Source organism: Telopea speciosissima, chromosome 1, assembly GCF_018873765.1.
Source record: "Telopea speciosissima isolate NSW1024214 ecotype Mountain lineage chromosome 1, Tspe_v1, whole genome shotgun sequence".
NCBI lineage: Eukaryota > Viridiplantae > Streptophyta > Magnoliopsida > Proteales > Proteaceae > Telopea > Telopea speciosissima.
The window spans coordinates 79,253,448-79,264,657 of NC_057916.1; the positions used below are offsets into that span (position 1 = coordinate 79,253,448).

The window sequence follows — 11,210 nt, forward strand, 5'->3', positions numbered from 1 at the left end:
CAATGTTGGTCTCGGTCTCTGTTCTGCGTCTTCTAAGGGGATTTAGGGCTTGCCCTTCGTTTACCTAATTTTGGACTGTAGGCAAAGGAGATCTTCTGTTGTTTTCTACTATTGGACTGAAGGTGCAGATATCAAGTTTTGATTGAAAAGGGATTTATTTTATAGGGGTTTTTGCTTTTCTAGCCTGGACAAGGGTCTTCTTCGACCTCGTTGCTCTCTGTTTTGATCTTGAAGTTAGGGTTTTTGTTTATCTGTTTTCTAGTCGTGATAGCTATGGATTTCAACTCTGTTGCAAAGAATGGAAATAAACGTGTGTTTAATCGCTTGGGGGCTGCAACTGATAAACCCCAGAAAGTTTGTTTCTTCTGGCGGGCTAGGAGTAGTAACAGGAATCCCTGGAACTTCCTTCACAGAGAATTATCACCACCGCCCACTATCAATGGAATCGCTTCAAAGCGGCCCCACTGGCCAGCCGATGACCGGAGCTTCAGTCGTCCTTCCATGTCACGGAGACCTGATCCTAACCTCCAGTTGGCTAGCTTCCAATACCTGGGGACGGAATCAGGGTGCCAGATCGGCTAGTGTTCACAAAACTCAAGACAAAGTCTGCCACTATTGGTTAACGGGAAACTATACCTATGGAGACAATTGCATCTTAGCGATTGTTTTACATTATTGACACAGCTAGAGGGACACCAGAAGGTACTCCTGTCAATCGTAGTCTATAGAGAAGGAAGAATTTATGTATAAGAATCTCTTTCCTATTGTATTTTTTGTTCGGTTGTTGCACTAATCCAGTGAAGCTTGTTGAACAGGGGATTAGCGGTGTTGCTCTTCCGTCCGGTTCTGATAAGCTTTACTCTGGATGCAAAGATCAATCTATGCGAGTTTGGGACTGTCAGAGTGGGCAGGTGATTATAATCATTTATTTATTTATTTATTTTGTTTATTGATTAGTCCCTCTATTCTCTATTTTATCCTATCCAATCATATCCTATCGTAATCTAATCCATCCTAATCTATCTATATTAATCTATCTATATCTATCTGTGTCTATCTATCTCTTTCTTATAAGTGACATTGCACGTCATTGTTTTGTTCAGTGTGATGGTGTGATCAATTTGGGTGGTGAAATTGGATGTATGATGAGTGAAGGGCCGTGGCTTTTTCTTGGAATTCCAAACCTTGTTAAGGTGAACTGGTTTTCATGGAGGGATTTTTCCCCCCCCCCCCTCTTATTTTTTTTATCATTTTAAGTTTGGAGAGAAATTTGGATAAATATTCTTTTAACTACTACTGTTAGCTTAAAGTAGCTTGAGTTGAAAGATACCTTGCGTCTTGCTTTATTTATGGCTTGTAATGGCGATATTGCAGGCGTATAACACCCAAACTGCCTCTGAACTTAGTCTTAGTGGACCATTTGGACAAGTGCATTCCCTTGTTGTGGGAAATGAGATGCTTTTTGCTGGAAACCAGGTAATTCTTTGGGCACAACAAACTTATGTTTTTATCCTCTCTGTTGATGAGCTTCAAGTTGTTGGTAATAGATGAATTCTTTTCAGTTGTGCTAATGACCTGCAACCCCACCCACCCTCTTTGCTGTCTAACTATGGAAACTGAAAATCATTACACAATTTCCCTCGATCCATATATTACGACTCTGACAGAAATGAATTCTTTCATTTATTTGCTTCAGGATGGTAATATACTGGCATGGAAATTTGATCATGCTAGCAACTGCTTTCAACTAGCTGCATCACTTCAGGGTCACAGTCGTGCTGTTGTTTCATTAGTTGTTGGAGCTGATAGGCTGTACTCTGGCTCAATGGACCATACAATAAGAGTAAGTGTGGAAACAATCACCTTTCTACCCCGAAATGATGCAGATATTGCAAATGTTTTGTGAATTTTACCCGAGTCTCTACGGAATTTTTATTGTGAGGAATTAATGTACTATGGAGTCTGATCTCTAACTTTCAAATTTATGCCTAGATCTCATAGGTAATGGCAACTCACCCTGGTAGTATCAGGGAAACTACAGTTTTTATTTAATGTCCTACTATACAGTGATATTCCAAATTATAGTTTCTTTTGCCTGAATTACATGTTTTAGCATTTGCATTAGACATCTTGCTTATCATGTTGGCCAACCTGAAATCTTGGACACTGAGGGTCTTTTTGGTATCATTGTTTATTTTGTTTTTGGCCTATTTAAAAAAAATCATTACTGCAAACCATTTTGATAAAAATATAAAATAAAAACTGTTTGGTAACTACTAGACAGATTAGATTGTAAAATAAAATATATGTTCGGCATGCCTATGTGCATAATAGTTTTTTGATGTGGGTGGGTGGAGAGGTGCTACCTTTACCCATCTTCCTTTCCAAATCATAAACTTAGAACCGAGCTTTTTGGGTATCAATGTCCTTGGATTTTCCTTATTTCATTTGGGATTTTGGGTTTAGATCACCCATCCATATGCGATATAATCCCCCAAGATCCAGATCCGAAAGCCCTCCTTTATCTTGAGTTTGCATCTCCCACTCAAAGTCTTAAACAATCCAAACCATATTTGTCTGAGAATCTCCCTTCACATCTTTTCATTTACAGTTATCTTCACTGCTCAAAGGTCCCGTAACGAATAACTACAGAAACTGAATTCAACTTCAATTTCTGCTCTAAAGATGAGCTCTGAACCCTAATATCAGAGTCTTTTCTTGGAATGACTCTCTCATGGTTTCTTCTTCTTAGTTTTCAAACCAGACGCATATTCCGAGGTAAAGATTCAACAGCAGATCAACATTCAAGCTCTATTTCCTTTCTCTTCGGTACAATGCCTAAGAGTAATGGAGATTCAAGCCCCGGCGTCTCCCCTTCTATCAGTCGTGTCTTAGCCAATTCTTTCTCGGCAAATCGAGTCTTTGGTGATTCGTTGGATAAGCGAAGGGGTGGAATTTCAGGTCGAAGTTGAGTTAGGCTTGAACCACTTACTTTGCCCGCTCGTCGCGGCTGGTTCCCTTGGAGCTCATATGCGAGAAGCATCGATGTAGTTGATCAGGTTTCAACGGGAGATAAGATGAAACCAAAACTGATTCAGGTTTCGAACTCCTCTTCGTCATTGACTACATGTCTTGATAGAAGAAGAAGGGAAAGGGGCGGCTAGAGTTTCAGGAAGGGCGACTCGGGACTTGTTTTTTCATCGATTTTGTGGGCACGTACTCATTAAAGTACCAAAAAAATGATTGAAAAGGATTTTTTGGTCAAAATCGATATTAAAGTTCCGACTCTATTATGATTTTTCTATTATTTTGATATTTTGTAAATAAAAAATAAGATCCATAAATTATACCAAACACGTGTAAAATTGTATTAATAAAACAAAATTAAAAATGATGCCAAAAAGACTCTAAATCAATGAGAATTTTTATTTTGATGGTGGGTTATTCTTGTTTTTCTTATATAAATATTGGGAGGGCTGTATGGCTGTGTGGCTGGTGCAGTTTCCACACAACCATTTTTAAAAGCATTCGATTGGGATATTTTGATAACTATCATGGGATCTAATGTAGGTATTAATTTAATAATTAAATACGGGTTTAAAACACCATCCTCTGCAACCTTGTCCACCCCATGTTCTTCCTCCCAAAACTCTCTCTCCACCTTCGCCAAAGTCACCTCTAAAACCCTGATTTAATGAAACCAACCACCAAAAACCTAGATTAAACATACTTAAAATGGGCATAACAATTGATCCTCTTATTCAGTCCAGAAATGAGGTAGGTGGTTTGCCCAATCCAACTGAGTTGGTTCGCCGGATGATCCATCATCTAATTATTCAACCAGATCAGGCTGCAGATCCTCTTCTTGGCCTATGCTGGAAACATAGAAGATCTTCAATCCACCGGGTCACCTCAACCATGGAGGGGCACCTGTCGGGATACTGAGCTCAACAATCTATATAGCAAGCTGTATGTGCAGAACTATCTCTTCCTCGGCATTCTGGTACCTTAGGAGCTCAAGGTCAAACACCTCTGATGTCCTCTTCTCACACTACCGGTTGTACCCACCTTGTTAGATTGACTCTATCTTCGTTCACAAGGGCATGGGTTGGAGGCTTCCCTGTCAACAGCTCCAATTGGAGTACGCCAAAGCTATAGACATCTGCCTTTTGTGATACCTTATTGGCATCCGTCACCTTAGGTGCATGGTATCCTGCAACACGGTTGGGGGTGGGAGCTGAACTATCTCTTCCTTGACATTCTGGTACCTCAGGAGCTCAAGGTCAAACACCTCTGATGTCCAATCCTCTCGCACTACTGACTTTACCCACCTTGGTAGATTGACTCTCCTCCATTTCCTGTAGTTGTGAGAGTGAAGAGATACAAAAACAGAGAAAATTGTAGTTAGCCACACACTGATTCTGCTCTCATAAGCTTACTTGCCTTTCTTCTATCAGTTTTTGTGGTTTCTTCAATTTAACATAGATGAGACAAGTTCTAAAGGTCTTTACTTGAATCATTTATTTCAAACTCAATCTAGTGAAGGTTGCACATGAATGAAGAATAACATGGAATTACACTGCATACATCAAGAGCATAGTAATACCGGAAATAACAATGATGCTATAGCAGAAACAACTACAGTTTCCGTTGTTAATTTCATCCAAAAGCATAGTTGTCAAGGCATCGCCTAGCAAACGCCTTGGTTGCCTTGTTGGTGTCGCCTTGCGTCTAGGCCTCCTCCAAAGCCTTTGGTCACCTACACGCCATGACAACTTTGTCCTAAAGAAAGTATAATTAGAAAAAGGAAAAGATCCATTAGCCAGGAAAAACCGTAAAAACTTCTGGCATGGATGGAGGATAAATCCCTAGAAATAAGGTATGGTAAATTCAGACCATATAAGTAATCGCAAAACACGGGCCGGGATCTCTGAGCTTCATGCAGAACATCTTAGAGCCTCTTCACAATCACAACCATACGCATCTCCAAAACGGCCTTGTATGTCATACCAAATGTTCCCTTCCCCAATACTTCCGCTGATGCCCTCAAAAGATCCTCCAGATCGAAAATCCTAGTAGCATTTCCAGAAAAAATAAGTGTCTCATTCCCACTACAGTTCATGTCCCCCTTCGAAGCTGTTGCCATTGGCGTCGTTGTAGCTGTTGCCTCAGCAGCTGCAGAAGGAACAACACTGCTGTTCAAACTACCATTTTCTCTTCTCACCCGGCATCTCTACTTTAGGCCCTTGCCTCACTGGAGCACTATCTATTGATGTTATCTTTCCACTACTATTCTTCCGGCACAAAATAAACAAAAGTAGAAGAATCAACAGAAACCCAATCACAGATCTAATCACAATCCCTGCAATTGCTCCTCCTGACAACTTCTTCTTTCCACTACCACCACCACAATCTCTACTCGGGGGCAGTGATGCCTCACCAGGACAAGCAAGGAGTAGACCACTGCAGAGTGAATTCCCGAGGAATGCATTGGCACTCTTTCCACTGAGACTCGATAGAATTGAACCGTTCAAGTGATTATACGAGACATTGAACTGAACAAGGGGTGGGGCGAAGTTGTAGAGGGTGGTGTACTGCAAAGAAGTGGGAATTGGTCACCAGTATTTAAATTAATACCTACATTAAATCTAATGGTAGATATCAAAATATCCCAATCCAACGGCTTTATAAATGGTTGAATGGAAATTGCACCAGCCACGAAGCCTTTTTTCCCCCATTTACATATCTTGCTTCGCTTGTTTTTAATATATCTGGGTAGCCATGTTAAAAACTAATCTTTGGTGTAAACTGTTGTACTTTCAGGTGTGGGACCTAGAGACTTTACACTGTATTCAGACTCTGATAGACCACACATCGGTTGTGATGTCTGTTCTTTGTTGGGACCAATTTCTGTTATCATGTTCACTTGACAAAACAATAAAGGTTTGTTATGTTCTGGATAATTTTTTTAATTAGCTATTGACAGGTCTTTCCTTTCAATGAATAGCTATTTACGGTTGTGCATGCATCAGAGTTATTAATGGTCTCTTCTATATTTGTGCAGGTGTGGACTGCTGCAGAAAGTGGCAACTTGGAAGTAACGTATACACACAATGAAGAACATGTATGCCATTTGTGGAACTTTTTTTTAGCTTAGTCTTACATCTTTGCTTTTGTTTCTCTACTTTTTTATGTTGAGATCTGCTTGGATTTGGTTCTATTTTTATTTTTCTGAACAGTAGGTCTCATCAGGAAAAACATGTTTCGGTGTTTGTAAGAAGTTATCCTGTAAGCCTAGACACTGGATCACCATATAGTTTGATAGGATCACACACATTTGTTGGGGGCAAGGTTTGAAAACTCGGGTCTTGGTGCCAACTCGGACTCTTGAAAAATCGAGTCGAGTCGAGATCTCGCCGAGTTGGTGCATTTTTTTTATTCTCGACTCGAAGCCTCATCTCGGTGGGTTTTAGACCTAGTTTTGGTCAAAACAAAGCTTTCCAACAAGTCCAAGATTGCTAAAATCTGATTTATATAGAAAGAGTTATGTACCGGTCAAACTTAAATCGGTGTGCGCGAATGCTGTCAAAATCGCTCTGAATGAAAATAGTTTTTTGGTTTTTAGCAATGTTTTACCATAATTAGATTTATGAAATTTTTAGATTTGAGAATCATTAGAAAGTTGAAAATTGCACCTACCGCCGAAAATCCAGTTTTTGTTTTTGAATTGGGGTTTACTTTTTTTTCTTTTGGAATTTCATTTTTTAACTATTTTTATTGGATTCAAATAGGGGGTATTTGCTTATTTATGAATAATATCTTAAGTAACTAAATGATATTAGGCATAAATAAGCGTCTGTCTTGTCTGTCTTGGTTCCTAGCATAGATAGGTGTCTGTATACCAAGAATTTCCAGCAAGATCTCGAGATTTGGCACTCATATAAAGGACCTAGATGGGTATTTTCCTGTGTCAAACCTATATCTCTATCGAGATCCAAGATCTCAGCGAGATATTGTACTTTCGTGACTCGACCCCCATCTCGTCTCGGATTTTCAAAATACCGAGAAATTTGGCGAAATCTCGACAAGATCTCGCGAGTTCTCGAACTATGGTTGGGGGGAGGGGGGGTTCTTTGGAACTTCTTGGCCTCATTGTCAATTGCCAAGATTTTGGAGTTGGGTGTAAATGGTTTCTTCTTGACATCTTTTTGTACCTAGATAAAAAAACATGTAAAGATATTCCTCATGCTGAATTTTGTTGAAAAGGGTTACATTGTAACTAGGTTCCACAATATCTTTTCTTTCATAGTTTTAGAACATCGCTAGTTTTGTACTCCGTTGAAGTTTGGTTCCTAAGCGTAGGGGCTGTGAATGGTTTGATATGGGTTCAATCTGTGAATCTATTGATATAACCGTTTGATATCTGAATAATGGGTATGGGTAATCAATTTTTTGCATTTTGCTGTTCAATGAGAATGTTTATTGACATGTTTTTCTTTCATTACAGGGTGTGCTCACCCTCTGTGGAGTGCATGATGCACAAGCGAAACCCGTCCTTATGTGTTCATGTAATGATAATACCATTCACTTTTATGACCTCCCATCGTGAGTGTTACAATCCTCGTTTGAAGATGCATCTGCTTTATGTTCTCCTCCCCTCCCCACTTTTTCCATTGCTAAATTATAATAGTCATTTTTGCCTGTAAACTACTTATACTCTTTTGTTTCATGTATTTTAGATTCAGTGGGAAAGGGAGGATATTCTCAAGAGAGGAGGTTCAGGCAATACAAATAGATCCTGGTGGCCTTTTCTTTACCGGCGATGGAACCGGTGAACTCAGAGTATGGAAATGGACCAGCGAGCCACCAAACCAACCATAGTAACCATCTAATTGGAATCAATGGTAGCATTGTGAAACTGTCATGTACTTTATTTTATTTTTAGGAAAATCTTGTGGGGAAGGGGGGAAATGAAACCCCCCATGAAAGGTGGAAATTCCACCCTTGAGATGCTAGCATGTGCATGGCCCTTGCACTCCACCACAAAGAACGTTTTCCCTTTTTTTTTGGCACGTTTCTTTTGGCCATATTTTATGTATGATTAAACAAGGAAACTTCAATGGAATTGTAAGTTTTTGGTACTGCATCACCCCTTCCCAATTGGAAGAAGGTTTATGCTTCTGAGATTAACTTGATCGAAAATGTAAATTCCGCTTGAGCAAAGCTCTGAAAGGTTCTTCACAACTCTCTTTCTCTCTGGTCTTCAGCCATCTCGTTTTCTTCTCCAAGGTTCTTCACAACTCTCTCTCTCTCTCTCTCTCTCTCTCTCTCTCTCTCTCTCTCTTTGTTTCTCTGTCTCTCGCTCTCTCTCTATCGTTCTCGTTTTCTTTGCCTCTGTCTCTCTCTCATTATCTCTGTCTCTCTCTCTCTCTCTGTGTCTATGTATCTCTCTGTCTCTCCCTTTATCATTCTCGTTCGATTGTAGTTAGGGTTTTTTAAAAAAAATTGGAATTATTGATTGCTAACCAATTTTTCTCTCCATTTCAGGTTCTAAGAAGTTCAATAGGGTAGTTTTGAAAATCTCCAGTGGAAGCAACATCTTGGATTAACGCAGGTATGGGATATTTCTTCGCTCTCTCCCTTATCTGAGACAGCTGCATTATAGTTAAGGTTTTTTAAAAAAATTTCATGGTTTGTACCAGCAGCATCGTCAACTAGGTTTTAAATAGAGAATCAGTCTCTTCCCCTTGTCTGATTATTATTGTATAAAATTTAGTTTATGTTATACCAAGTTCTACATGACCAAATAGCATTCAAAAGCAACTATATAATCTTGAATAAAGAAGGAAATACTATATTTGATATTAAATGTATAGTATTGATGATAGAATAATACTCCTTGTCTGCACATGGAGTTTTTTTTTTTTTTTCTCAATTTTTTTTTCTTGGTTTTGTTTGATTTTCAGCCCCACAATTTTTTTTAATACAAAGTAAAATAATTGATTTGCATGTCATACTTAAGCTATGATGAAACTAGAACGCAAGAAGCCACAATGCAGTCAATGAAGACCAGAACCCTCTAGTCATGGTTTAGACCTTGAAAGGAGGGGGAAAATTGTTTATTCTGCAACATCAGACATGAGTTTATGGGGTGGAGATCCATAGGCTTGGATTAGGGGATAAGGTTTGTTTGCTTTGACCTAATCAAAAGAGTTCTTATTGACCTTCTATTCACCATAGAAAAATACACACAGACTAAAGTTAATTAAGAACAAGGTGACCCAAAAGATAGTACTTGTTAATAACCACATTTGATTTTTCTTAGTTTTGGGTGAGATGTGGGGTTAATCCACCCAATAATGGGGGTTCTAAGATCATCAACAAGTGTGACCTATTATTGCAACACATGTCAGTTGGCATGAATCACAAATATTAACCCCCTAGAATCCTAGAAATAACCTTACACTTCAGCCCATGGATAGTTTGAGATGAGATGGGGTGGGATGGTTATCCGTAGGGGAAAGGAACCAGAAGCAGGGGTCCTTCTGCCTTCCATAATATAAATCTTTTGTTGAAAATTCTCCAATTTTCTTTTGACATTTTTTTGCTTTGTAACTGTCAAAGAAATTTTATAATAGAGATTTTGGCTGAAAGGGTTGTTATTTAGTGATCATTTTTATTTTTATAAAGCACCTTGGATCAATGGGTCCTTATGGAATATCTATTTCTTGAAGTGTTTCAATGGGAATTCTTCCAAGTGGCTTCTCTCTCTTCATTTCTGGACTTACTGGACCAAATCAGTTTAAATCAGTTTTATATTGACTTGGTCACTGGTTTACCACTTTATAGCATACATAGTAACAAGTTGCAGTGTGATGGTGAAACTGAGAATTGCTGGCTTAATTTATATCAGTTTGCTCACTGATTTACTACTTTATAGTGTAATTTGTTTGGCACTTGTGTGGCTTCCTTGAATATGCTTAGAGCCCATATTCCTTGTCTTTGTTTCGTTGTATGGTATGTTTTATGTTCAATTACCAACTTGAAGCCTTTTTGATCTCCCAATAAGGTTTAATTTTTACTATTTTCAAGTCATTTTGTATAAAAATTTATTGAACTTATTTTAGGCTTAGCTTTAGTTTCTGTATTGTCTGCTAAGGTGAAGATTTTGGTGGTATTCCATAGCAGGGTTGTTGCTGCTCTATCTGCAATTATTTACCAAAAAAAAAAATTCCTTTGGACTGATCTGCTACACAACCTCCATTAAGCCTGAAAGTTGAAATATGATCAGGTGACCTGGGTAAATTTGCACCAAAACCATCTTTCTCTAGCCCTATCTGCCCCTAAATTTTGGATTGATCTGCCACACAACAGGCATTAGGACCATCATTTCCTTTATTTGCCCTACTAATTTAAGTAGGTGAAGTTCAATCCCTATAATCTCTCCCATCATTTCCTTTATTTACCCTACTAATTTTAATTTTAACCCCACTTAACTTGTGTTTAATCTCATATACCTCGATCATATGTATATTATATAAGAAGAGGAGGATATATAAGAGCTCTCCTTTCCTGTAATGGCCAAATCTTTGTCTGAACCAGAAGCAGGGGTTCCCTTTGCCTGCAAAGGAAGTTGTTCCCTTTGCTATTACTGCTACTGCTGCTATCTTCGTTTGGCTGTGGCTGTCGCTGCATTTGTTGTTGTGGGTGTTGTTGAAGTTCCATTGCAGATTGAGAAAAAACAATAGGAAGAAAACAAAAGAGAGAGAGAGGAGAAGAGAGAAGAGGTAGTAAAGTAGGTGTGCATGAAATGGAGAACAGAAGAGGGGCTATAACTTATAGGACGAAGTGAGTGGTGTATAAGGAGAGAGGTAAATTAAAGAGAGGAGATCAAAGAGATATCTGAGGGAGAAGGACTGAAGTTGACAGAGAGGGGTTTATAAAAAGAAGGGGACAAAAGAGGGATTAGAAAGCTAGAGCTTAAGGGGAATTGTTTGGGTGAAAAGCCTTTTGTTTTATTGAATGTTTGAATCATGGCTTGAACGGTGTAAATTTGATTGAAAATCATAGGATAGTGAAACAGGGCAAGGCTTCACTTGGGTTTATTTTGGCTTCAAAGGCTCTTCTGTCCTCTTTGCTTGTGAAAAAAGATTGATTGTGCTTAATTATGCTCAGTTTTAGTACCTTATATCATCCTTTCACTTTGATTA

At 38.8% G+C, this 11,210-nt stretch overlaps 1 pseudogene; it reads left to right on the forward strand.

The window, feature by feature from the left end:
* Nucleotides 1-7,881, forward strand: part of LOC122655241 — a 100,245-nt pseudogene extending 92,364 nt beyond the window's left edge.
* The last annotated feature ends 3,329 nt before the right edge of the window (nt 7,882-11,210 follow it).